The following is a 24,181-nucleotide window of genomic DNA, read 5'->3' on the forward strand; positions in this document are numbered from 1 at the left end:
GCTTTCGACATCGGCTGTGTACCCGGAATCACATCAACGGTAAATTCAATCTCCCTGTCAATCAAATCCCCTGGCAGATCATCTGGAAATACATCTGGGAATTCCCTAACTATAGGAATACAATTCACATCAGTTTTAACACTATCATCAGTAGACATAGTCAGCACAGAACACAGATATCCTTTACACCCCTTTCTAATTAATTTGACAGCTTTTACTGATGAAATCAAATACGGAGGAGGTACTACTCCACTCCCATTAAACACAAATTCAGGCAAACCAGGTGGACGGAAAACAACTTGCTTGGTCACACAATCAATAGTGGCATGATATTTTTGTAACCAATCCATCCCCAATATTACATCAAAATGATCAATGTTCAATGGTAGTAAATCAATAAACAAATGCATATCCCCAACAATGATTTCACATGCGGGGTACATATAAGCACATGTCATGGATCCTCCTACGGGTGATGATACGGCTAGCAGATAGTTCATGGGTTCTAAGGGTCTATTCAATTTTCGTGAGAAAGCATGCGATACATAAGAATGTGTAGACCCCGAATCAATCAATACATATGCATTTTGTGTACAAATAGAGAGGATACCTGACACAACGGTTTCAGTATTTTGCACGTCTCCCGGTACTAGGGCGAACACTCGGCCCTGCCTCATGGGCTCTTTCCCGGTAGCTTTGGGGTTCGGCTTTGGTGCAGCAGTTGATGCTGCCACACTTGGCGTAGCTTTACTACTGGCTTGTGGAGCAGAGGGGCAATCTTTAACCATGTGACCCACCTTGCCACACCTGTAACAGGCTCTAGATATTTTGTAACAGACTCCTTTGTGCTTCTTGCCACACTCAGAACAGGGTGGTATGAACCCACTCCCTTGGCTGGGGCTAGTTGTCGACCCCGTATTCTGTTTCTTGTTGGCCGGGTTGTGCTTGACTTTCTTGAATTTAAAACCCTGCCTCTTACCACGCCATTCCGACGTTGGTGTTTCAGTTTTCAGTGCTTCAATATTTGACTCGGCCATCAATGCCCGGTCGAGAACACCCACAAAAGTCGGTAGTTTCAAAACATTTATTCGGTCAAGTATTGCAACATTAAGGCCACCCTCAAATTTTTTGGCCTTCTTGTAGTCAGTGTCCACCATGTGTGGTGCATATCTGGCAAGTTCAGTAAATTTTGTTTCATATCCCGCAACGGACATCGTTCCCTGCTTCAGCTCTTCAAATTCAGTCACTTTTCTATCCCTGACACACTGAGGGAAATACTTTTCAAAGAAGGCTCCTTTGAACTGAGCCCAAGTCATAACTGTATTTTCATTACGGATAAGCATCCACCACCTTCTAGCTTCTTCCTGCAGAGTAAAGGTGGCTAACAGTACCTTGTGTGCTTCAGAGCACGGGAACACCTCAAACAATTTCTCTGTCTCAAGGACCCACGCTTCAGCTTTTAACGGTTCGTGGCCTCCCTGAAAGGACGGCGGTTTCATTTTGCTGAATCTATGGGTGAGAGCAATAATATCCCCATCATTCACATTCGCATTAGGTTCCGGCCGTACCGAAGGAGGAGGTGAGGGCTGTTGGTTCTGTTGTTGTTCAAGTCTAGCAGTTATCAGTTCCATCATTCTTTCCATTCTTGCCTCGGTAGATGAGAATTCAGGTTCATTTGCATTGTCCATTTCACTATAAGCAGTTATAACAGTTATAGCAATTGTAACATAAACAATTGCATATTTAGACAGTTATCACATCAACATGTATTCAGTCATAACATAGCCACACACTTTTCAAGCTCATGAAATGCCCTAATCACTTTTCTAGGACACCCTATAGCTCATTTGGACACATGTGTGCGGTATGACTCGTGGTTAAGTATCGCTCTGATACCACTCTGTCACGACCCAAACCCGACCCTATGGGTTTAGCACCGTAACCGGTCAGTAATCCGAGATTACCGAAGGCCTGCTTAATAGTAGTACAGTAAAACAGAGTACAGGGCCTGGCGGAAGCCAATACAGTAAATAAATAATGTCCATTGAGCTGTGACAGTCTGAGTGCCAAAAAGATTTTTCATGCATTCATACATACAAACAGTACAGTCTATACAAAATTTACAGTCACACAGTACAGGGACCTAATCCCTGGATAACAGTACAGTTAGTAGCTGACAGTCTAGACAGTAATCCAAACAGTATGGAGACAGACGGGGGGAAAAACAAAGCACCCCAAGCCATAGCATAGCAACTCGGAACCTCGCAGTGAGGCACAAAGGCTGGCTTGACAAAACTGGAGTCTAACCCACGCTCCTAGCTCCGATCTGGTGGCTGAGCACCTACATATATATATACAAACAGTGAGCTAAAGCCCAGTGAATAACATAATGCGTAAAGAGGTTAAGAATGAAATGTCCTTACAGTAATGAAAGCAGTTCATTAAACAATACTTCAGTCTTTCAGTTAGAACAGTTATTCAGTCATATGTGGTACATCCATTAGCATAGCAGTAAACAGTAGGTCTTAAAGACCGAACAGTAATGATGGCCATCAATCAGTAAACAGTAGTGGTTCCACGAGGGAACCGACAGAGATCTCTGTAACAGTAGCAGTAACAGTATACAACAGTTGCTAAGGATGCCACAATACATTTCAGAATATAGGACATACATTCAAACAATTAACAATAATTACTTTAGAAAACAGTTTCGTTAAACAGTCAGAAAACGTTCTCAGTTGAACATATCTTTACACAATTGTTACTCACAGAGTTTGGGCTACAGTATGCTAGAGCGTGCCTCCCCAGTCGCCAACCCTACACAGTTCACAGGTTGAACACACACTAAGCTACACAGTTGGGAAAGATAATAACTTAATCCCTAATTTGCCTCGGTGTGTTCTACATCTATGTCCCCAATAAGATGTCTTAAACTAGGTCTAAGAATGCCCAGAATGAGATGAGGATGCAAAGATGTACTTTTAAAAGCAGTTTCAAATTTTTCAGAAAACAGAGTCCCGCTCGAGCGTAGGTCACTCCGCTCGAGCGTAAAATTACCCGCTCGAGCGTTCTGCAAAAACATTCAAAAGTGCTGGATGGGTGGAATCTCCGCTCGACGGACGCTCGACGCCCGCTCGAGCTTGAGACACGTGATTCCGTTCGAGCGCCCAATCCTCTGCTCGAGCGGACTGTAAAACAGTTGCAAGATGCTGGATGCTCGGATTCCACGCTCGAGCGGCACTTCCCCCGCTCGAGCGGAAGTGCAAAATCTGGAAATTCCAGATTGCACCTCCAAGCCAAAAACCAAATTCAAAAGCATTCAAAACCGATCCTCTTGGGCTGAATTTCCAGAAAACACTTGTAAACATATAGAATGACATGGTTCAAAGCTCAATTTTAAGAAATCAAGCCCAAGGGTGTTTAATTCAAATCCAATTTCAGACCATTTTCATGAACATGAAGAACATGCAAACATGCATGAATTCAAATCAATTCAAAGCTTCAAAACATGCTCTAGTGAGCCCATTGATTCACAAACAAGATGAAAACATGGCCTACACTCAAGACATGAACATGCATGTGACAATTTGCCATGAATTCAACTCAAAACTCATCAATTCAAACATGCATGCATGAATTATGTTCTAATCCTACATGTATGAACTAAAACAAGTCTTAACTCTACAATTGAAGCATGAATCATGCAAGAATCAATTCTATGACAACAACAAGAAGATGAAAGTCCTACCTTAGTCTTGTATTCAAGGTTTAGGAGTCCAATTTGACAATTTACACTTCAATTCCAAGCAATTCAAGCCAATTCAACAAAATGAACTCAATTCTCTCCTATCTCCTCTCTTGGTCGGCAAGAACAAGGAAAAGGGCTGAGGAAATGGTTTTTGATCAAGCATATACAAGTCTCTAAGTGTGTGAGGTAGTGGCCCACTTAGTGGCAAGTTTGGTAAATAAGTCCAATTCATGTAATTAACTCGTTTTAATCTCATTTAATCATACCTAATCAGTTTTCAGATAAATACACTAGAAAATCACATTAATTATGAGGATCATAGAACATTAATCAATTTCGGATTCGGCCGCCGATAAGGCCTTCAATTAGCAGTTTAAACATAACACGTGAACAGATCAAAGAAACAATCAAACAGATAGAATACAAATTAACACACATACTCAGTCAATTCAGTTCCAGTTTTTCAGTCAGTCAGTTCGGTACTTTAATCAGTTCAGTTATCAGTCATAATCAGTTCAGTTATCCGCCATAATCAGTTCAGTTTAACGGTAATCAGTGTTTATCGGTAAGCAGTGGTGAGGGTTATTACATTTTCCCACTCTCTCCTTGGTCTTCTAGCCTCGAGGTAGGGATTCTTTACACTTTTTTATGATTTTTAACTTAGCTATTTGTTTTACATAAACAATATTGTGACTTTGGGTTTTGCTTTAAAATCAAAAGAGGGGTTTTCAAATGGTTGTATGGAAAATGGTTGTGGGAGTGGAAATGAGGTTGAGTTGTGAGCAAATCGTTGATTTTGACCCTTGGGTTGGATTTTAGAAGAAAAGAGATTTTGCCCTAAATGAATATTTATTTTGTATAAATAAATAGAATTAAAGATGAAAATGTGAAATTAGATGGATATTAATGTGGATGGTGGAGTTGGATATGCATTATTGCTCACATCTTAAATTTTGGATAGTTTATCTATATTAGAGATTTTATATCTGTTAGAAATATCTATTTTAGGCTATCGGTGGAGGATAACTATGATTTTTGTAGAAATTGCATGAGGATTAGGTAAATTGAAACAAATTTCTCATCCACGTGCATCGAACAATTGTTGCTCATTTAATACATTGTAAATATATATGATTTTGAGAAAAATGAGTGAATGTTGGAAAGAGGTGTATATCACCAAATTAAGTTGGCCTGTGTGTCCAGAGTGAAAGTCCCGAAGAACACGCGTATACATGGGTGCCGATTCCTGCGGACGAAATATCCGTAAAATGGCAATAGTAGTGCTTGTATAGACTACGTTTACATAGGTTCCGTTTGACGGTTTTCCGCAGACGAGATATCTGTGAAAGGTTGTACCGGTTCAAGAATTTCCCCCTTGTTTCCTATGGTAAAGGACATGATTTGAGAATCGCGATATAATTTAAGCATGGCATGATTTTGAGAAAGAAATATAAACTGTTTTGACATGGACATTGCATATGCATTTCACCTTTATATCTTTGTGAAGATTCATATATTGTGTTAAATTATTTCTACTAGGCTTTGGTTCATTCTATTTGGGAAAAACCATTTTTAGGTACTGGAGATATGTCTTCACCAAGGATTTAGTTTGGGAAGACTGTGGAGCTGAAGGCTTAGTGTTGTTTTTGTTTGTTATTTAATTTTGTACAAGCCTAGAGCTTTATATGTATTAAGCTTAAGACTCACTTTTGATGTACGTAAGTATTAACTTGAAAATGTGTAAGCCTTTAGGGCATATGATTATCTGTTCAGCTTTTATTTCTTTTCTCAATCTTGTAACACATGCTATAGATTCAGGAAGTACTGTTTATGAATGTATATCGCTTGTATTACTTTTTGTATATCAAACTCTAATTTATGAAAGCTTATCAATTTATATATGTTGTCACTTCTTAATTGTTAATAGGTGGGTACATTGTAATTATTTCAGAACGTTACATATTTTGATATCAGATTTTAATATCATGTATTGTAACACATTACATGACATTAATCACATTATTTGATAGGCATCACATAACACATGTAATTACTATCTTTAAAGCGTCACATCAGATGTTATCAAATATGGTCACCATAGCATTCTAAATTTCAAATGAAATATTCCAAAATTTCAAATTTCAGATGAGATGGGACTTTTTTTTTATTATTGGGGAATGGGGTTTAATAATGAATAAAATTTTGTTTTGAATTTTCCATTTAAAAGATTTTCAAAATTTTAAATTAGAAATATGGCTAGATATGCCAATAGTTTTATGCCAAATATATATTTCTTAGCTTTTAAAAAAAGGGTAAATTACTGACACCCCTGAGGTTTATATTTAATATACTTTCCTCCTCACCTTTTGAAAATTACATCTCCCTACATGAAATTTAAAGTTTCATTATAGATTCCCCCCTCAACAATTTAATTTTTTTTCAATTCCAATTTTGCCCTCACTGGGTAAATTAAATTGACACCCCTCACATTTTAAAAATTACAATCCATTCCCTAAGGTTTAAAGTAGCATTATCAATTGCCTCCTCACATAGTATTAGTTAGAAAAAAAATTCATTGAAAAAAAAAATTAATTGGAAAAAAAAAATTTGTTAGTAAAATTTTTAAATTTTTGTTTAAAAACCAATGTAAACTCATATTTTAAATTTACGTTTTTTCCTCAAATTTACAAACTGAGACAACCATTTATAAACTAAAAAAATTATCAAACAAGTTTTTATGACAGTTTTTTAAATTTTTATAAATATAAATTGAAAATTGAAAACGAAATGGTTACCAAACAGGTTTCAAATAGTAAAAATATTAAATAAGTTATCAACGTAAAAAATGACTTATCAAAAAATTCTTAGGCTATGTATGATTTGATTTTTAGAAAAAAAATTAAAAAATTAAAAATTAATTTGGTTAAGAAATAAAAAGTAAAAAATAATTATCAATTTTATATAATTTTTATCTTTCGAGTGGTTAGAAATAATTTTTTACAAATTAAATTGAAACAGTCATACGTATGTATATAACCTGCCCAAAAGTTAAAATGATAATTATTTTTTACTCTTAAATGATAATTATTTTTTATTTTTTATTTCTTAACCAAATTAATTTTTAATTTAAAAAAAAATCTAAAAATCAAACTATACATCGCCTAAGAATCTTTTGATAAGTCATTTTTTACATTGGTAACTTATTTAATTATTTTTTAATTTTACGACATTTTTACCATCTGAGGTCTGTTTGGTAACCATTTCGTTTTCAGTTTTAAATTTATATTTACAAAAATTTTAAAAATTGTCATAAAAACTTGTTTGATAATTTTTTTGGTTTATAAATTGTCTCAGTTTGTAAATTTGAGAAAAAAAATGTAAATTCAAAAAATGAGTTTACGTTGCTTTTTAAACAGAAATTTAAAAAATTTACTGACAAAATTTTTTTTCCAATTAATTTTTTTTTTTCAATGAATTTTTTTTCCAACTAATACTAACCGAGGGAATAATTGGTAATGCTAATTTAACCCTTAGAGAGGGGATCGTAATTCCTAAAATGTGAGGGGTGTCAATGTAATTTACCCAGTGAGGGAAAAATAGGTATTTAAAAAAATTAAATTGCAGAGGGGGGAATTTGTAATGAAACTTTAAACCTCAAGAAGGGAGATGTAATTTCCAAAAAGTGAGAGGGGGAACTGTAATAAATATAAATCTCAGGAGATGTCAGTGTAATTTCCCCTTAAGAAAATGATAAAAGAATTTAAAAAACAATTAAATGTAAACTTCGATATGAAATCTCTGAGAAATTGGTCTTAACACTGAAAAATTGAGAAACTTTAGTGGAAAAAGTTTACATTTGGCGGATTGAAAAATATTTTAGCCAATTATCAAGTATTTGTATAATACATGACACTAATTTACATAATATTTTCATGTATGTAATACAAACTAATTTTACATGTAAATAACTACTAATTTGTAACAAATTTCACATCTTAAATTTCTCTCACACTCATTTTTAGTTTGATATTTCATTAAAGATTAATATATATATATATATATATATATATATATATATGTATTAACTATAGCGGGATGGAACAGTTTCAAATGCGGATTATAAATTTGAAAGTTTAATCCGCGATTAGCAGATAAAATGGTACGAATTGATACAGATTGGCGCAATTTTAACAAATTAGGCGGTATTTTGCACAACCATATTCAAAAGGGATAAAGACAACCTCTGCACAGAGAAGATATGAATCTCCATATAGAGATAAAAAAATAAAATAAAATAAAAAGAACCTCTACGTAGGGAAGAGAAAACCTCCGTGAAAGAAGGAAACCTCTGCATAGAGAAGCATATTGCCAAAAAAAAAAAAAAAATTCAAAATCAAAACTATCACCACCAAATAAACATTACCAATCACTTTCACAATCCATTCATTGTCACAACCAATAGCTGTGGTTAGGGCTATGCTAAATACCACCCAGTCCGTTAAAATCGCACTGATTTATCCATTAACTATAGATTAAACTTTGAAATTTATAATCCGCATTTGAAACCACTCTGCTGCATTATAAGTAACACATATTTTTAACCTCTAATGAAATATCAAAGTAAAAATGAGTGTGAGAGATTTAAGATGTGAAATTTGTGACAAATTAGTAGTTATATATATGAAAAATATTATGTAAAATTAGGTTGTGTTATATATATAAAAAAAATATTATGCAAATTAGTGTTATATACTTGATAATTGTTTAAAAAATTGTTCAATTAACTAGCAAATTGAAATCGTTTCAAACCACAATTTGGTTATTTGTCAGTCCACCATTCACGGTTTAGTTTATAATTTTACTCTCAAACCGCCTAAATATCTTAATTCCCACATCTACATTACAAAATAAAACATTTTAAATCTGAAATGATCAACTAACGGATGAAAACACGTTTAGCAGTGTCGAATGCCAGTCACGTTGCAAGTATGATTTTGCAAGCAGCTTCCAAAATGATTTTTCATTTTTCAAATGCAAGTCTTAGCCAGTTGGAGACAATTGGAATGAATTGAGGTGCTGAAGGTCTCATCACCCACTTAATCCAATATTTTTGGCTTTCTTGTGAGAATTTGAATTTTATTGTAGTTTTGTTGCTCATATAAATTTGCAGTTGTGTGGAATAAACTGACCTTAAAAGGTTTCATTAATTATGGAAAAAGCTTATAGTAACCCATTTCCTTTTTTATTATGCTTGAAACAAATACAGGCAACCATTAGTTATGATGCAAAATGAGATGCCTAATCAAGCAATAAATAATTAAAACTCGAAATATCATGATTTAAAAATGTTTTAAGTTGAGAGTGCCAAACTTTTTTGAAAATTTGGATTCCTTTCGCACAAGGGGTGTGCGCAGTGCGGTTCGGGCGGTTTGAGAGTAAAATTGCAAACCGAATGACGGGTTAGCGGATTGACAAATTACAGTTTGGGCGGTTTGGCGGATTGAAGAATATTCTAACTAATTATCATACAGTTGCATAATATATAACACTAATTTGTATAATATTTTTTAGATATATAACACAAAATAATTTTACATAATATGTTTCATAGATATAACCACTAATTTGTAACAAATTTCATATCTTAAATATCCCTCACACTCATTTTTACATTGATATTTCATTAGAAGTTAAAAAATATACACGTATTAACTATAGCGGAGCGGTTGGCGGATTATAAATTTTAAAGTTTAAACCGCGGTTAGCTGTTAGAGCGGTGCAGATTGATGCGGATCAGTGCAATTTTAGCGGATGGGGTGGTATTTTGCACAGCCCTGGCACAACCGCAGTATACCTCTAGTATTAGTTTCTTGAGGTTACTTCAAGAGGTAGAGGGAATGTTTAAAATGTAACAGTGGTTTAAACTTCCTCATAAAAGGGATGAAGAACTTGTAATTGGTAATATTATTACTGAGACTTAAATTTTTATTTTTCGTATGCGTGCTTTTAATTAAGACTTTAGGCTTTGCCTTAGGAAAGTAATCAACTCGCACACATTCTTAATCTGGAAAAATGCAGAAAACAACGCATGCAACAACGTAATTTGCTTTGTTAATATATTTTATGTTAGTGCTTTAGGTTTTAGATTAGTGCCTTTACTTTCGGTTAGTGGATCCACTTTTGGCATGATGATGTTTGTAATTTTCTCTCCTATATAACGGAGAGTGTACCTCTTTATTCATATAATATTCAATACATAAATCAATATACATAATTCATTCTCTCTGTATCTCTCTCTATCAATTTATCTTACATGGTATCAGAGCTATAGGTTAAAGATCTTGGTGTTCTTCGCCTTCCGGCGGGCGGGCGGGAACCTCGCCTTGGCCGCCCGCCGGACCTCAACCTAGTCCGCTCGAATTTTCTACACATACCTTGAAATTTCCTTTCTTCAACCTGCTGAGTGCACTACTGTTCAGTCGCCGGAGACCGCCGCCGCTTGCACGTCGATGTCCCTTTGCCGAAGCTCCGTCGCGACACCGGCCTTCCTTGCGTCTGGTTTCAATCCTCTGCACATAGCCGCAACTCAATCCTCTCCCTGATCACACACAGATACATGCATACACTAGCTCTCTTCTCTTCCTCTCTCTAGCTGGGTCTCTCACGAGACACACCCATCACGCACCCAACACATGGCAGAACACACCCAGCACACCCAACACAGACCAGCCACACATAGACACCATTCACACTCTTCTCTCTCAAGATCCATACACACCAAAGAGGGACACCCAGCAGATGCATACACACTGATACACAGACATACACTTCTCTTTGGGGTCGGGGGAGGACAGACGGAGCACTCACACACACAGATGCACACACGGGTTTAGGGAGAGGGAGAAGAAACCATTAAGAGACACCCATGCACACCTACACACGGACATGCACTAGCTCTCTCTCTCTCTTCTCTCTCTAACACAAACCCAGCAGCTCACACACACACCCATCACCTCTCCCTCTCGGCATACACACACATATGCATGGCAGCAACTCCCTCTCTCTAGCTCTCTCTCTCGGCAAAGGGTTGGAGTACCAAACAGCTCACACACACACCCATCACCTCTCCCTCTCGGCATACACACACATATGCATGGCAGCAACTCCCTCTCTCTAGCTCTCTCTCTCGGCAGAGGGTTGGAGTACCAAAAAAAAAAAAAAAAAAAAAAAAAGGCTGCCATACACACACAGGTACATGGGACATCACCATACACACGGACAGCACACATTAAGACATGCATCCAATGACTCTCTCTCTCTCACTTTACACCCACTCTTTTCTTTTCTTTTTATTTTAATATTGCCCACCGACTCTTCTTTTCTTTAAATACAAAACCACTCTTATTTTTTTTTTATTCCATTCTCCCCACACACACAGCTCCCAACACACCCAGCCTCCTCTGATTTTTACTTTATTTTATTTTATATATATATTTATATATTATCCTACCCCACCAAACCAACCACACAAAAAAAAAAAAAAAAAAAAAAAACAGCCCAAAACAAACACAGATTCAACACCACCTCACTGATTTTTCTGCTCCACCAACCTTGTACGCCATCCAACTTGCCCAACACCCTTGTTTTATTCTTATCAGGGATCCACCCCGCTCACCGTTCTACATCACACCAAAAAAAAAAAAAACAAAAAAAAAAACAAAACCTTTCTACCATTTTTATTATTATTATTATTATTATTATTTTTTTATAACATCTCCACTCTGTGTTGAGCTGCTCTGCTCCACTTTTTCAATCCCTTTGTTTCAACCTCAAATAGGTTTTTATCTTCACACCTATTTGAGTTTGAGGGGGGGTTATACCTATATCATGGTGAGCATGGTTACACACCATGCGAACCACCCAAGCTGGTGAGCATGGTTATACACCATGGCAACCACTCAAGCCACCTCATGGCGCACTCCCTAAGTCGCCCCCTTGGTGCACCACCACAAGCTTCTACATCGGTCCGGCATGACCCCATAAACTGTCCCGACATTGATTCCGGTCAGCTTCTACATCGGTCCGACATGACCCCGTAAACTGTTTTCTACAACGGTCCGACATGACCCCGTAAACTGTCTTCTACATCGGTCTGACACGACCACACAGTGTCTGCTACATCGGTCCGACATGACCTCGTAAACTGTCCTGCTACATCGGTCCGGCATGACCTCGTAAACTGTCCTTCTACACCGGTCCGACATGACCCCATAAAGTGTCTCCTACAACGGTCTGACACGACCATACCGTGTCTCCTATCCATTTTTTATTTATCAGTTTATTTTTCTGTTTTGTTACTCTCTCCAAACTCAAGTTGGTTAGTACATATCCTCCTTGAGTTTGAGGGGGGCTGTTAATATATTTTATGTTAGTGCTTTAGGCTTTAGATTAGTGCCTTTACTTTCGGTTAGTGGATCCACTTTTGGCATGATGATGTTTGTAATTTTCTCTCCTATATAACGGAGAGTGTACCTCTTTATTCATATAATATTCAATACATAAATCAATATACATAATTCATTCTCTCTGTATCTCTCTCTATCAATTTATCTTACATGCTTGAAGCATTTTCTTTCACAAACAATGTGATGGTTGTTTTGAAGCAGTTCTTTTGAAGAGCTTTGACATCATGGATCTACAGGTAGCAGCTTCATCCATCACTACAATTTTTTGCTGGTTACCAATTAGAGATACCTACGACCAAACCAATTGCTGTAGCCGTGTGAAGTTTTAACAAAGGGTTGTAAGTATTGAGTGGTAAACTTTGAATCGGTGAGTTTTGGTGCATGCCCCAGAAGACCCTTGAAGCAATTGATCTTTTAATTTCTCATTATTGTAAGCATTGGCCTAAACTCAAGCATTACAAACTTTCAAAATTAGGAATTAAGACAAAAAATAAGAATTAGGACCCTTTACCTATGCTTCATTATGGTGGAACTCATTTTAAAATTGCAGAGTCCTTTTTCTTATTCGAACATGCTTTCTCTTTGAAGTAAAATTTAATACTTTAAACCCATTACTATTCTTCATTGCCACATACTTTTTTTGCATTAAAACTGTCTTTTTCAATGCTTGAGTTCTTAGAATAGACCCTTGGCACCTATTTCCCGGTTAATTACATCATAGAACATTTTGGAGAGATATGATGTCACATCCCGGATTTTCAAAATTCAATTAATCCATGTGAATAATCACAAATAATAAATGAAGACAAAACATCAAAGAAATAAAAAAAATAAAAGTAAAAAAAAGAAGGTGCTCTCATACATGCTTAAACAACATCATCCATTCCATAACATAATTCCATTATATACAACCTATATTCAGATTCTAGGTAAAATAAATGCACAGTATGTAAATCAAGTTATTAGTTTTAAGTGAACAAATAAGTTGCCCTAAGGCCTACAAAACAAAAAAGGTTCAACCTTCAACCACAAATGCCTCACGGCCTAAATAAAATAAAGGCCCTTGGCCTAAACATCAAAAGTTCCTCAAGCTCAAGCATGTTGGAAAATTTGTATTTAAATTTACTTCAATGATTGTGTCTCTTGAGATAGAAGAGTGTGTTCTTTTGAAGGGTCGCAACTTTTCTGAAGAGTCACGGAGGAATCTATAAATTCCATTTCCCTCACTTCAATTTGGATAGAGAATTGCCATTTTCTTCTTCACTTTGCATTTCTTCTTCATATTTCGTGAGTTTAATTTTCCTATAAAAAGAGTACATGCACAACGAAGTTCGCTAGACTTACAATAGTAGTGCTACTAGTGCAAGACATTGATCGTTGTGTCTTGGGAGATAGACGTCCATTGAATCCTAAGTACCGGTAGGAGGACGAATATGTCTTAAGGAAAGAGTGCCACACACTCGACTCGATAATGTTTTATCTATTTATGTACTGTAAGTTTTGTTACGTTATTATGTCAATTTATTTCAATTTTGGTTTGCCCAAAGACCGGTTACATATTTTCAAATTATATTTTCTATATAGTTTGGTATTATTTTTTTAACAATCTTAAGACAGATTCGCCCATGTTTATGGTTTTTGGGAAAATATAGTTTTGTGTATCAGGAATTGTTATTAAACAAATTTATCATTGTTAAAACAGTTTCGGTTATAACTTATAAGTAGTTTGAATATATCAGAAACCAATTTACATCTTTTCTATTATAATATGTTTGAATTTATGTTGGGAGTCAATTGATTTGTTCTGGAACTTCACTCATTAATTCAAAAAATTGATATTTTTTGTTTGAGTAATCATGTTAGTTCAGAATGTATATCTGTTTAATTATTATTTATGTGTGTTATAGAGAATATTATGATAAGACGTATTGTACGGGAATGAAATAATTCTCCTCGTATAATCCTGTTGACTAAGTCCACGCTCCTCCGTACGACGTCGCTTTGTCACCTGAAAACACAAACGTGAGCTAGCCGATGGGTGTGTGCCGGAAACCTCTCCGATGCCTAAGTCAGAAAACTTGACAAATAGACAAAGCTCAATGTATCAGGAAGCAAAATTGTATGTTGTGTTATGTTACCTCCTCCAAGGTGATGCTTGTGAGCTTTTATATGTTTAGAGTGGCCCAATCCTAGTAGGACTTTTATTTCTCCATGCAGAGTCCTCCTAGGATTCATACTCCTAAAGGATAATGCTTATCCTTTTACCACCCCCCCACTGCTTAAACCAAGTGGGATGGTTTTTACTACGGCCGAACTACCATTTAACCGAAGTAAACTGGCTAAGCTGAGCCATGAAGTAGGCCGAACTACCCTTAGTTCGGCCCTTCCTTTTACTCCTCATATCGGTTCTCCCTTGCATGAACCATGATATGTTGGGACCGAGCTACCGAGTAGCAAGGTATTGACCGATCTGTCCAGGATACGTCATGACCGGACTAACTCGGAGACCGGACTAACTCAAGTTGTCCAAACCGAAGTAGCTTTATAATTCCTGAGCCGAAGTAACTTCATCTCTTTTGACCGAAGTAACTTTATTTCTCATGGGCCGGAGTAACTTCTCGGCCTATTTTACCCAGTCCTTCGTACTTTGGGGCCACAAAGTCCATCTCATAGCTCGGCCCAATTTTTCACCAAAAATTACCCTCTCAATTGCCCCTTAATTCCATCTGCGCAGCATGATTGGGATTACCTGGTGATCAGCCGAGCTAACGTTTTCAGTCTTTCCAGCCGGACTAAAAAACCCCTTTAGTCTCTCCAGCCGAGCTTATTTTACTCCGGCTCTACTCGTTCGGTCAAAACGTCTCTTCAATCACTGACTGTAACGCTTCACTTTCCAACGACACGTGGCAGGCTCCGATAGGCTGTGAGCAGCTGTCACGCCGCCCTCGTACTACGAAAATTTTGAACAGTTTCCCGCTTTTTCTCTCTCCCTTTTCACAAAATAACTCCTCCAGTCTTGAATCATTCACCCACGCATTTTACCCTTTCCTTTCTTCGTGCTTCTGCTGTTCCAATCCTGAGTTCGTGTTCTTCTTTTGCTGCAATAGTTTTCATCTCCAGCCCCCCTTTCCTTTAATCTGGTAAGCAAATCTACTTTCCCTTCATGTTTTTGCTTTCATATTTGCTTTATGCATCTTGTTTGTTGTATTTCCGCAAAACATTTTCCTCCATTTCTGCTTCGCTTTTGTTTTTTCATGAAAAGAACTTTAACAGTAGAACGCATGTGTATGGATTATTCTGTAGAAAACTAGTCTTAGATCCAAAATCAAGTAGCAACCGAACTAGGATACTGTTTGTCCTATATAGGTAGATCACTTTTAGATAATAACCGAACTAGAACTCCAGAAATCAGTAGTTTCAGTAGGTTATCAACTCCTGAATAACTCTAGCCGAGATAAGCCCACCGAACGAAGTTTGACTTTAATAAATAAGGAACCTCGGTCTTCAACCGAGCTAAGCCTTTGGGGCTAAGCCAGCTTTCCTAGTTTCTAAACCAAACTCTGAAAGCTGCTCCTAGAGGCTCAACCGAAATAACAAAACTCCTAGTTCAACCGATTTAGGCCTTTGGGGCTAAGCCAGCTTTGTTAGTTTTTTAGACCGAACTCAGAAAGCTGCCCCTAGACGATGAACCGGTCTAACAAAATTGTTTCCAAAGCCAATATGCCGAGATGCCTTCCAAGATTTGATCAATAAGAACTTTGCTCAAACCGAGCTTCCAATCATTTTTGCTGAACCGAGATAGAACCTGTCTATAAAGCCGAAGTAGGGCTCTTTTACCATGCTTTTAATTTGTAGCACGGTCCAATGATCTGTGTTTAACCCCTTTGTTTTCTACTTTGCAGACTTAGGTTGCCCAGTCACTCCGTGCGCTCGACCGAACTACTGAGCACAACTATCGCACCGATATAACTTATTCATAATTTATACCTTAAATGGGGAAGTATAGGCACCTCGTAAATACTCCGGGCGGTCTAGCCGAATTTAGGAAAGACTACCAAATACCTGATGATGTCCATCTGATCTTGGCCGAAAAAGACGTTATTCCCTGGGACAATGAAGGCTTCGTCCCTTTCACCCTTTTATCCATTATAGAAACCGGACTACGGTTTCCAGTTCAACCATTGATTTGCGAGTTTCTTAGGGAGACTAGATTATGCCCAACCCAACTATCCACCAACTCATATCGCATAATTATGGGAATAGCCGAACTGAACCGCCAAGCCGGACTAAACCTAGGCCTGGCCGAAATCTTCCATCAATATTCTATCGGCTCAAAAGAAGATGGGTAGGTTTATTATCTTAGAATACGTCGCCGCCGAGAAAAGATAATAAAATATACACCGGACAAAGACGTAAATGACAACGACTTTTTCTGGGTCTCTGGGAACTTTGAGGATTTTCAAGCCCAAATTCCTGGCCGACCTATAAATTGGAAAAAAGGGGAGCCCGGTAATTTAACTTCGGTCTTGTTCCTTGCATTTTTTTATTTCGGTTTTGCTAGTCTATCAACCGAACTAACAGTTGTCTTTTTTTCGCAGATTCTGCTCACCTTCATTCCTTGTACAGTTATCCAAATCTTGCAGCTTTGCGAGCCGCACTACGGTATCCTGAACGTAGTTGGGCCAAGTTGCTGCAATTCGAGCCGACCTATCGATACAGCAGTCGTCGGAAAGCCAGGGTAACTGACTTCTTTCTTGAAGACGCCCCAGAACCGAACCCATCCTTGCCCGAGATTAGACTAGTCCCACTGACAGCCGAAGAAGAGATGGCGAAAAAGAACAGAGTCAGGGCTCTTTTAACCGAGACAACCAGGCCCGAAGTAACACCACCCAGCCAATCGCAACCTGCTGTTGTGGCCCTCCCTTCTCAACAGTCGTCCTCTTCCCGCCGAACCAAGCGCGCCTGGACTACTGAAACCGAACAAATTTTGGTTGATGAAGCAGAACCTGCACTCCACCGAGCTTGCCACCGAGCCCGCCACCGAGCCCCCAACCGGAACCTTCTGACCGAACTACCGGCAGCTGGGCCCCAAAACTTACTTTCAACGACCGAGACATCCGAGATACAGACTCAGTTGTAGCTGAGAAAGACCACCTGTTGGCCATCAATCTGGCCAAGAGTGTGTGTCTGCCCAAAGACATGGAGCACCACCACAAACAGTTAAACACCGAACTGAAGACCATCCGGTCTACGACTAAATCCATGATTCTGGTAAGCAACTTCGGTCGTTTTTCTGTCTACTTTCTTTTTTCAACTTCTACTTTGGCTAAAGGGAAATTTTTGCTTTGTTAGGCCATTCAGAAAAACCAAATCACTCATAGGAAAGTGCTGGAGCTTAGGAAAGTAACCAGGCAAGTAGCGGCAGAAGCTGAGGCAAAAGCGACCGAGCTGGAGGAGGCCAGAAAGGAAATGGCCGAACTACGAGGTGAGGTCGGCAGACTGACCGAACTGGTTAGTTCGGCCGAAGCCAAAAAGCAGAAGGCTGCCATTGCTCTGAAAGACAAGTACCTACGCGAGCTGGTGAAGCTGGAAAGGAAGAAAGATGCCGAAATATCCCAGGCGAAGGAGGACGCAAAAGAGGCCGAAAAGAAAGGCTACAAGAAGGCAGAGGATATATATGTCAAACAGTGTGAGGCCGCCAAGGATCTGTTCTTTAAGTGCGGCTGGAGGGGAGCCGTTGAGAAGCTCGGTCATGATCCACAGACCGAGGTTTTCAACCCTCCAGCCTACTTTATACCAAACTCCCTCATGGAATATGCAAATGCCATGCAACAGCAGTTTCTTGAGGGCTCAGACTCTGATGAAGACTCTGCCCTTGAGGATACTCCGGTTGTGCATGTAGATCAGGCAGTTCGGTCGGAGCCCGTGGTGGAAGATCTAACTATTGAACAACCAGGTGAAACCGTGGTTCCGACCGAAACCACTCTTGCAACTGAAAACGTCCTTCCGCCTGAAATCGGTCTTCATGTTGATGCTGATGCTGCCTTTGACGCCGAAATTGAAGATCTTTTTTCTTGATTTTTTCTCTTTTTTGTTACCTTTTCCTTGTAACCGGGCTAGGCCCCTCTGTACTTGCTTTTTAATGAATGAAAATTTTGTTGGACTCTTATTCTGGTTTTGATGTGTGGTTGCACTTGTAATGTCTTCTATTGTTCCTCCAATTGCCATTCCGGTTTTAAATGATTAAACTAACTATGCTAACCAGCCAACCACTCTTTAGCCGACATTATTACTTCGGCTGAAGAGTACTCAGAGTTGGTTTAATTCAGCCAACCATTCTTTGGCCGACATAAGTCACTTCAGCTGAAGAGTACAAAGAGTTGGTTTAATCCAGCCAACCACTCTTCAGCCATACCCATACTTCGGCTGAAGAGTACAAAGAGTTGGTTTAATCCAGCCAACCACTCTTCAGCCATACCCATACATCGGCTGAAAAGTACAAAGAGTTGGTTTAATCCAGCCAACCACTCTTCAGCCATACCCATACTTCGGCTGAAAAGTACAAAGAGTTGGTTTAATCCAGCCAACCACTCTTCAGCCATACCCATACTTCGGCTGAAGAGTACAAAGAGTTGGTTTAATCCAGTCAACCACTCTTCATCCATCCCCATACTTCGGCTGAAGAGTACTAAGGGTTGGTTTATTCCAGCCAACCTCTAAGTTAGTTTTTTCCAGCTAACTCAGAACATTGTTTGGTTATTCCGACCAAACGTCCTGCAGCCTGGATCCGTATCTTGGGCTTAGGAAGGGTGTTGGTTTATTCCAGCCAACCTCTAAGTTAGTTTTTTCCAGCTAACTTAGAACAAAAGGTTTGCAATATTCCTATCTTTACTAAAACTAACTTTTACAAAGAACAACTCATGCTGAAAAAGAATTGGTTGTTTTATTGAGAAAAAATAAAGAAATTACATGTTTGAAAGAAAAAAAGCTAAAAATAAAACAACTTGAGATTGGCCGTGTTCCATGGCCTAGGGATTGCTTTGCCGTCCTTGTCTTCTAGGTGGTATGCCCCTTTGCTTGCTAACCCAACCACTTTGTAAGGACCTTCCCAGTTTGGCCCCAACTTGCCATCTCCTGGTACCAAGGTGTTTCCCATTACTTTACGCAGTACCCAATCGCCGATCTTGAATTGTCTTGGATGCACCTTTTTGTTGTATTTTCTAATTAACTCTTGTTGGTATGAAGCAATGTGAACCAATGCCCTTTCTCTTCTTTCTTCCGCAAGGTCGAGTTCCAACGCTATGGCTTCTTCATTAAGTCTGGATCAAAATTTTTGCTTCGGATTGTGGGGAGGCCAACTTCCAGTGGGATTACTACTTCTATTCCATAGGCTAAGGAGAATGGTGTCTCTCCTGTTGATCGTCGAGGTGTGGTGCGGTAAGCCCATAAAACATAAGGAAGTTCGTCTGCCCACTTGCCTTTTGCCTTCTCTAGTCTTTTCTTAAGTCCATCCAAGACGACTTTATTTGATGCTTCTGCTTGGCCATTTGCTTGAGGATATGCCGGTGTAGAATTGTAGAACTCTATCTTGTATTCTTCACAAAAGCTTCTGAAGATTCTGCCGTCGAACTGAGTGCCATTGTCTGAGATTAGGGCTTTTGGTATGCCAAACCGAGTGATGATATTCTGCCAAACGAACTTCTTCACATCTTTTTCTTTGATTGATGCCAATGCTTCTGCTTCCACCTACTTTGTGAAGTAGTCTGTTGCTGCGATAAAGAACTTCCTGTTGCCGGGTGCTGTTGGAAGCGGTCCTACTATGTCCAAGCCCCACATTGCGAAAGGCCATGGGCTGGTCAATGGTAGGAGTTCTCTTGCTGGTTGGTGAATTTGGTGTGCGAATTTTTGGCATTTTTCACACTTCTTGACATATTTCTCTGAGTCTGCCTGCATGTATGGCCACCAGTAACCTTGTGAAATGGCCCTGTAAGCTAGCGATCTTCCACCTTGATGGCTTCCGCACACCCCTTCATGTATCTCATACAAGAAAGCTTCTACTTTGCTGGGATGTACGCACTTTAGGTAGGGTCCTGAGAATGACTTCTTGTATAATGCTAAAGATGGTGAGAGCCAGAATCGTTGTGATTTCGCTCTTATTCTGTTGGCTTCTTTTTTCTCTTCTGGTAGGATGCCGTCTTTTAAGAACAGGATGATGGGATCTATCCAAGAGGGGCCTAGTTCTGTGCAACATACTTCTTCTGCTTCGGAGTCTTCTATGCTTGGTCTGGGTAGGTAGTCGATCAGTAGTGGATGGGGTATGGAGGTATCTGCCATGGAGGCGAAACCTGCTAGTTCGTCTGCTCTGCTGTTTTCCTCCCTACCGATTTGCTCTATCCTTACTACTTCAAATTTCTTGATCTCTATTCTGACCAACTCTTGGTACTTGGCCATCCTATCATCCTTCGCTTCATAGTCGCCAGAAATTTGATTTACCACCAGTTGTGAGTCCCTGTAAACCATTAGTTCGGTGGCCTTCATGTAGCATGCTGATTTGAGTCCTACGAGAAGCGCTTCATACTCCGCTTCGTTGTTTGATGCTGGGAAGCCAAGGTTGATTGCTTGCTCTATAACCAGGCCGTCTGGAGAGATGAGGACTATGCCAAGTCCTGCACCATGCCGGTTGGATGCTCCATCCACAAAGAGCTTCCACATCTCTCCAACGAACAACTTCCAGCAAGTGGAAGGGTCAGATGATGTCGTGGGGTCAAGAGTGGTGTTTTCTTCAAGGTCCATGCTTGCTGCCTGCCCCTCGCCATCTGATTGTACTGTTGGTGAGCCGTGGTTCGTTTCTTCCTTGTTGTCCTTAGTCTGGTCTGCCTTGGAGTTTGACTGAGTACCTTCTACTAGGGGTTGCACTATTCCGGCGTCAACTTCCGTCCCTAGTTCGGTTGTGTCAGTTAGGTCGACTGGGCAGATATGATGACTTCCAAGAGTAAACTCTGCGACGAAGTCTGCCAAAGATTGGGCTTTTATTGCGGTTCTGGGTTGGAACTTGATATCGAATTGTCCCAACTCTACTACCCATTTCAAAACTCGTCCAGAAAAGTTCACCCTCTCAAACAAAGCTTTTAGTGGGAAAGCTGTGAAGACGACTATGGTGTGGGCGTGAAAGTAGTGTGCCAATTTCCTGGAGGCCATCATTAAGGCTAATGCCAGTTTTTCCAGTGGCAAATACCTTGTTTCGGCTCTCAGTAGTGTCTTGCTGACATAATAGATGGGCAAGTGTTGGATTCCTTCTGCACGAACCAACACTGCGCTCACTGCGTGCTGAGAGACCGCCAAGTATAAGAAGAGTTCTTCACCAAGTACTGGAGTAACAAGTAGTGGTGGGGAAGACATATACTCCTTCAAGCTTTCCAGAGCTCGGTCGCATTCTTCATCCCACTCAAACTTGGCCTTTAAGGCATGGAAAAATGGTTGTAGTCTATCTGACGACCTGCTTATGAACCGGTTGAGTGCAGCTGCCATGCCGGTGAGATGCTGCACTTCTTTTACTGAGTTCGGTCTCTCCAGATCTTGGATTGCCTTGACTTGAGAGGGGCCTGCCTCTATACCTCGGTTGGTCACGAGGGAGCCCAGGAATTTGCCAGATCCTACTCCGAATGCACACTTGGACGCATTGAGGTGCAACTTGTGCTTCTTCAGGATCTGGAACATCTCGCCTAGGTCCTTAAGATGGTCATTCTCATCCTTGCTTTTGACCACCATGTCGTCGATGTAAGCTTCCATTGTTCTGCCTAACAATGGTTCAAACATTTTGGTGACCATCCGTTGGAATGTTGCCCCTGCGTTCTTTAGGCCAAAGGGCATGACCTTGTAACAGTATAATCCTCTTGGAGTTGTAAAAGATGTGACCTCCTGGTCTGGTTCATGTATGGCGATTTGGTGATAGCCTCTGTATGCATCCAGAAAGCTAAGTCGGTTGTGCCCCGCCGTTAGGTCCACTAGTTGATCTATCCGTGGTAGAGGAAAACTGTCTTTTGGGCACGCCTTGTTGACTGTTTTGCAGTCGACGCAGACTCGCCATTTTCCATTTTTCTTTGGCACTACGACTGTGTTGGAGATCCATCTTGGGTAGTGCACTTCTCTAATTGCTCCTGTCTCCAGCAGGTTGCCTACTTCTTCTGCCACTATTTCGGCGTGGTGGAGTGCCGATCTGCGCGTGCGCTGAATGACTGGTCTGGCGGATAGGTGGACATTGAGTTGGTGACTGATGAAGTTTGGATCAATGCCTGGCATGTCGTAGCGCGTCTAGGCAAACACTTCGATGTTAGCGTTCAAGAATTCCAAGACCTCTAATCTCTCAGCGCTGGACAACGATGAGCCAAGCAAGAAGAACTTATCCGGGTTCTTCTCATCTATTTTTACCTCCACCAAGTCCTCCACCGCTTTTTGATCAGCCTCTTTGCCGACGTCCGCGAATAGTTCATTGCTTTCAGGTTCTTCTACCGAATAAACGTATCCTTTGGCAGCGCGGCTGCCATTTACCGTGGCGAAACATTGTTTTGACATGATCTGATCTCCATAGACTTCTTCAATTATACCGGTGTCGTTGGGGAACCGCATTACCTGGTGGTAGGATGACGCCACCGAACGCATGGCGTGCAGCCACGTTCTGCCCAAGATGATGTTGTAAGTGGAGGGGACCTTCAATACCCAGAATTCCACTTGTTTTGTTACGCTTCCTGCTCTGACCGGAAGAATTATTTTACCGACGGGCCACTCTGGCATGGAGTTGAATCCAATTAGGAGAGAAACTGCAGGCGCCAAGTCTTTGTCTTGTAGCTTCAGTTGTTTAAATGTGTCGTAGTACATGATCTCACATGAACTACCCTGGTCAATCAGAATCCGCTTGACGTCAAAATCCTTGACTCGGAGAGTGACGACCAGAGCATCATTGTGAGGACAGTATATTCGATCCAAGTCCTTATCCGAAAAGGACATAACATTTGCTGCCTCTGTCTTTCCCTTCTTGATGGCAGGTTGGGCACTTAACACCTCTCTAAAGTGCTCTGCCTTCTTGATTGATCCCCTGAGCTCGCATACACGCTCAGGTTCAAAGACTCCATGTATTACATTGATAATGCCTTGAGGTGGGGCGTCGATTGGCATTCCGTTGGGGTTATTGTGATCCTTTGGTTACGTCCCTCCTTCAATGTATTTGTCTAAGTGGCCCGCTGCCACTAACTCTTCCAGGTGTTGTCTCAATGGTGTGCAATTCTCCGTGCGGTGTCCCTTTTCTTTGTGGAAGGTGCACCGCGATCTTTCGTCATAGTCTTTCTGGGCTTCTCCTAGCTTGACTGGCCACTTGACGAAAGGCTCATCTCTTATTTTGCTAAGAATCCGATATATCGGTTTCTTGAACACCGTGGTTATGGCAGTGCGGATTCTCAACCATCTCTTATCGGGGTCTTCTCCGTTATCTCGTCTGCCACGTCCGTTTCTGTTACTTCGGTCTACCGTGTTGACCTTGGCTGAGGTTTTCTTTTCTGGTATTGCGGTCGCACCAGATTTTGCTTTGGCACGTGCGCCATCCTCTTCTACCCTGATGTGCTGATGCACTCTTTCCATCAGGGCTTCCATAGTGAGGGGTGGCGTCATGGTGATCGAGTCCCTCAGTCTGTTCCCAACTGGAAGGCCTCTTTTATATTGTGCAATGGCGAGATTGGTGGGGCAGTCCCCTATCTGATTGAATGTCTCCCAGTAGCGACTGTTGTAAGATCTGAGGGTCTCTTTTTCACCCATGTCAATGGAGAGAAGCTGGTCGATCTCCACCGGGGTTTTAGTGTTCATTCGGAACCTTGTTACGAATGCTTCTGCCAATTGCGCCCAAGAGGCTATGCTGCCCTCAGGAAGTTTCTCGAACCAAGTCAAGCCGAGGTCGCCAAGACTTGATGGGAAGAGTATG

This window comes from Camellia sinensis, chromosome 4 (assembly GCF_055761805.1).
Source record: "Camellia sinensis isolate YWXY chromosome 4, ASM5576180v1, whole genome shotgun sequence".
NCBI classification, from domain to species: domain Eukaryota; kingdom Viridiplantae; phylum Streptophyta; class Magnoliopsida; order Ericales; family Theaceae; genus Camellia; species Camellia sinensis.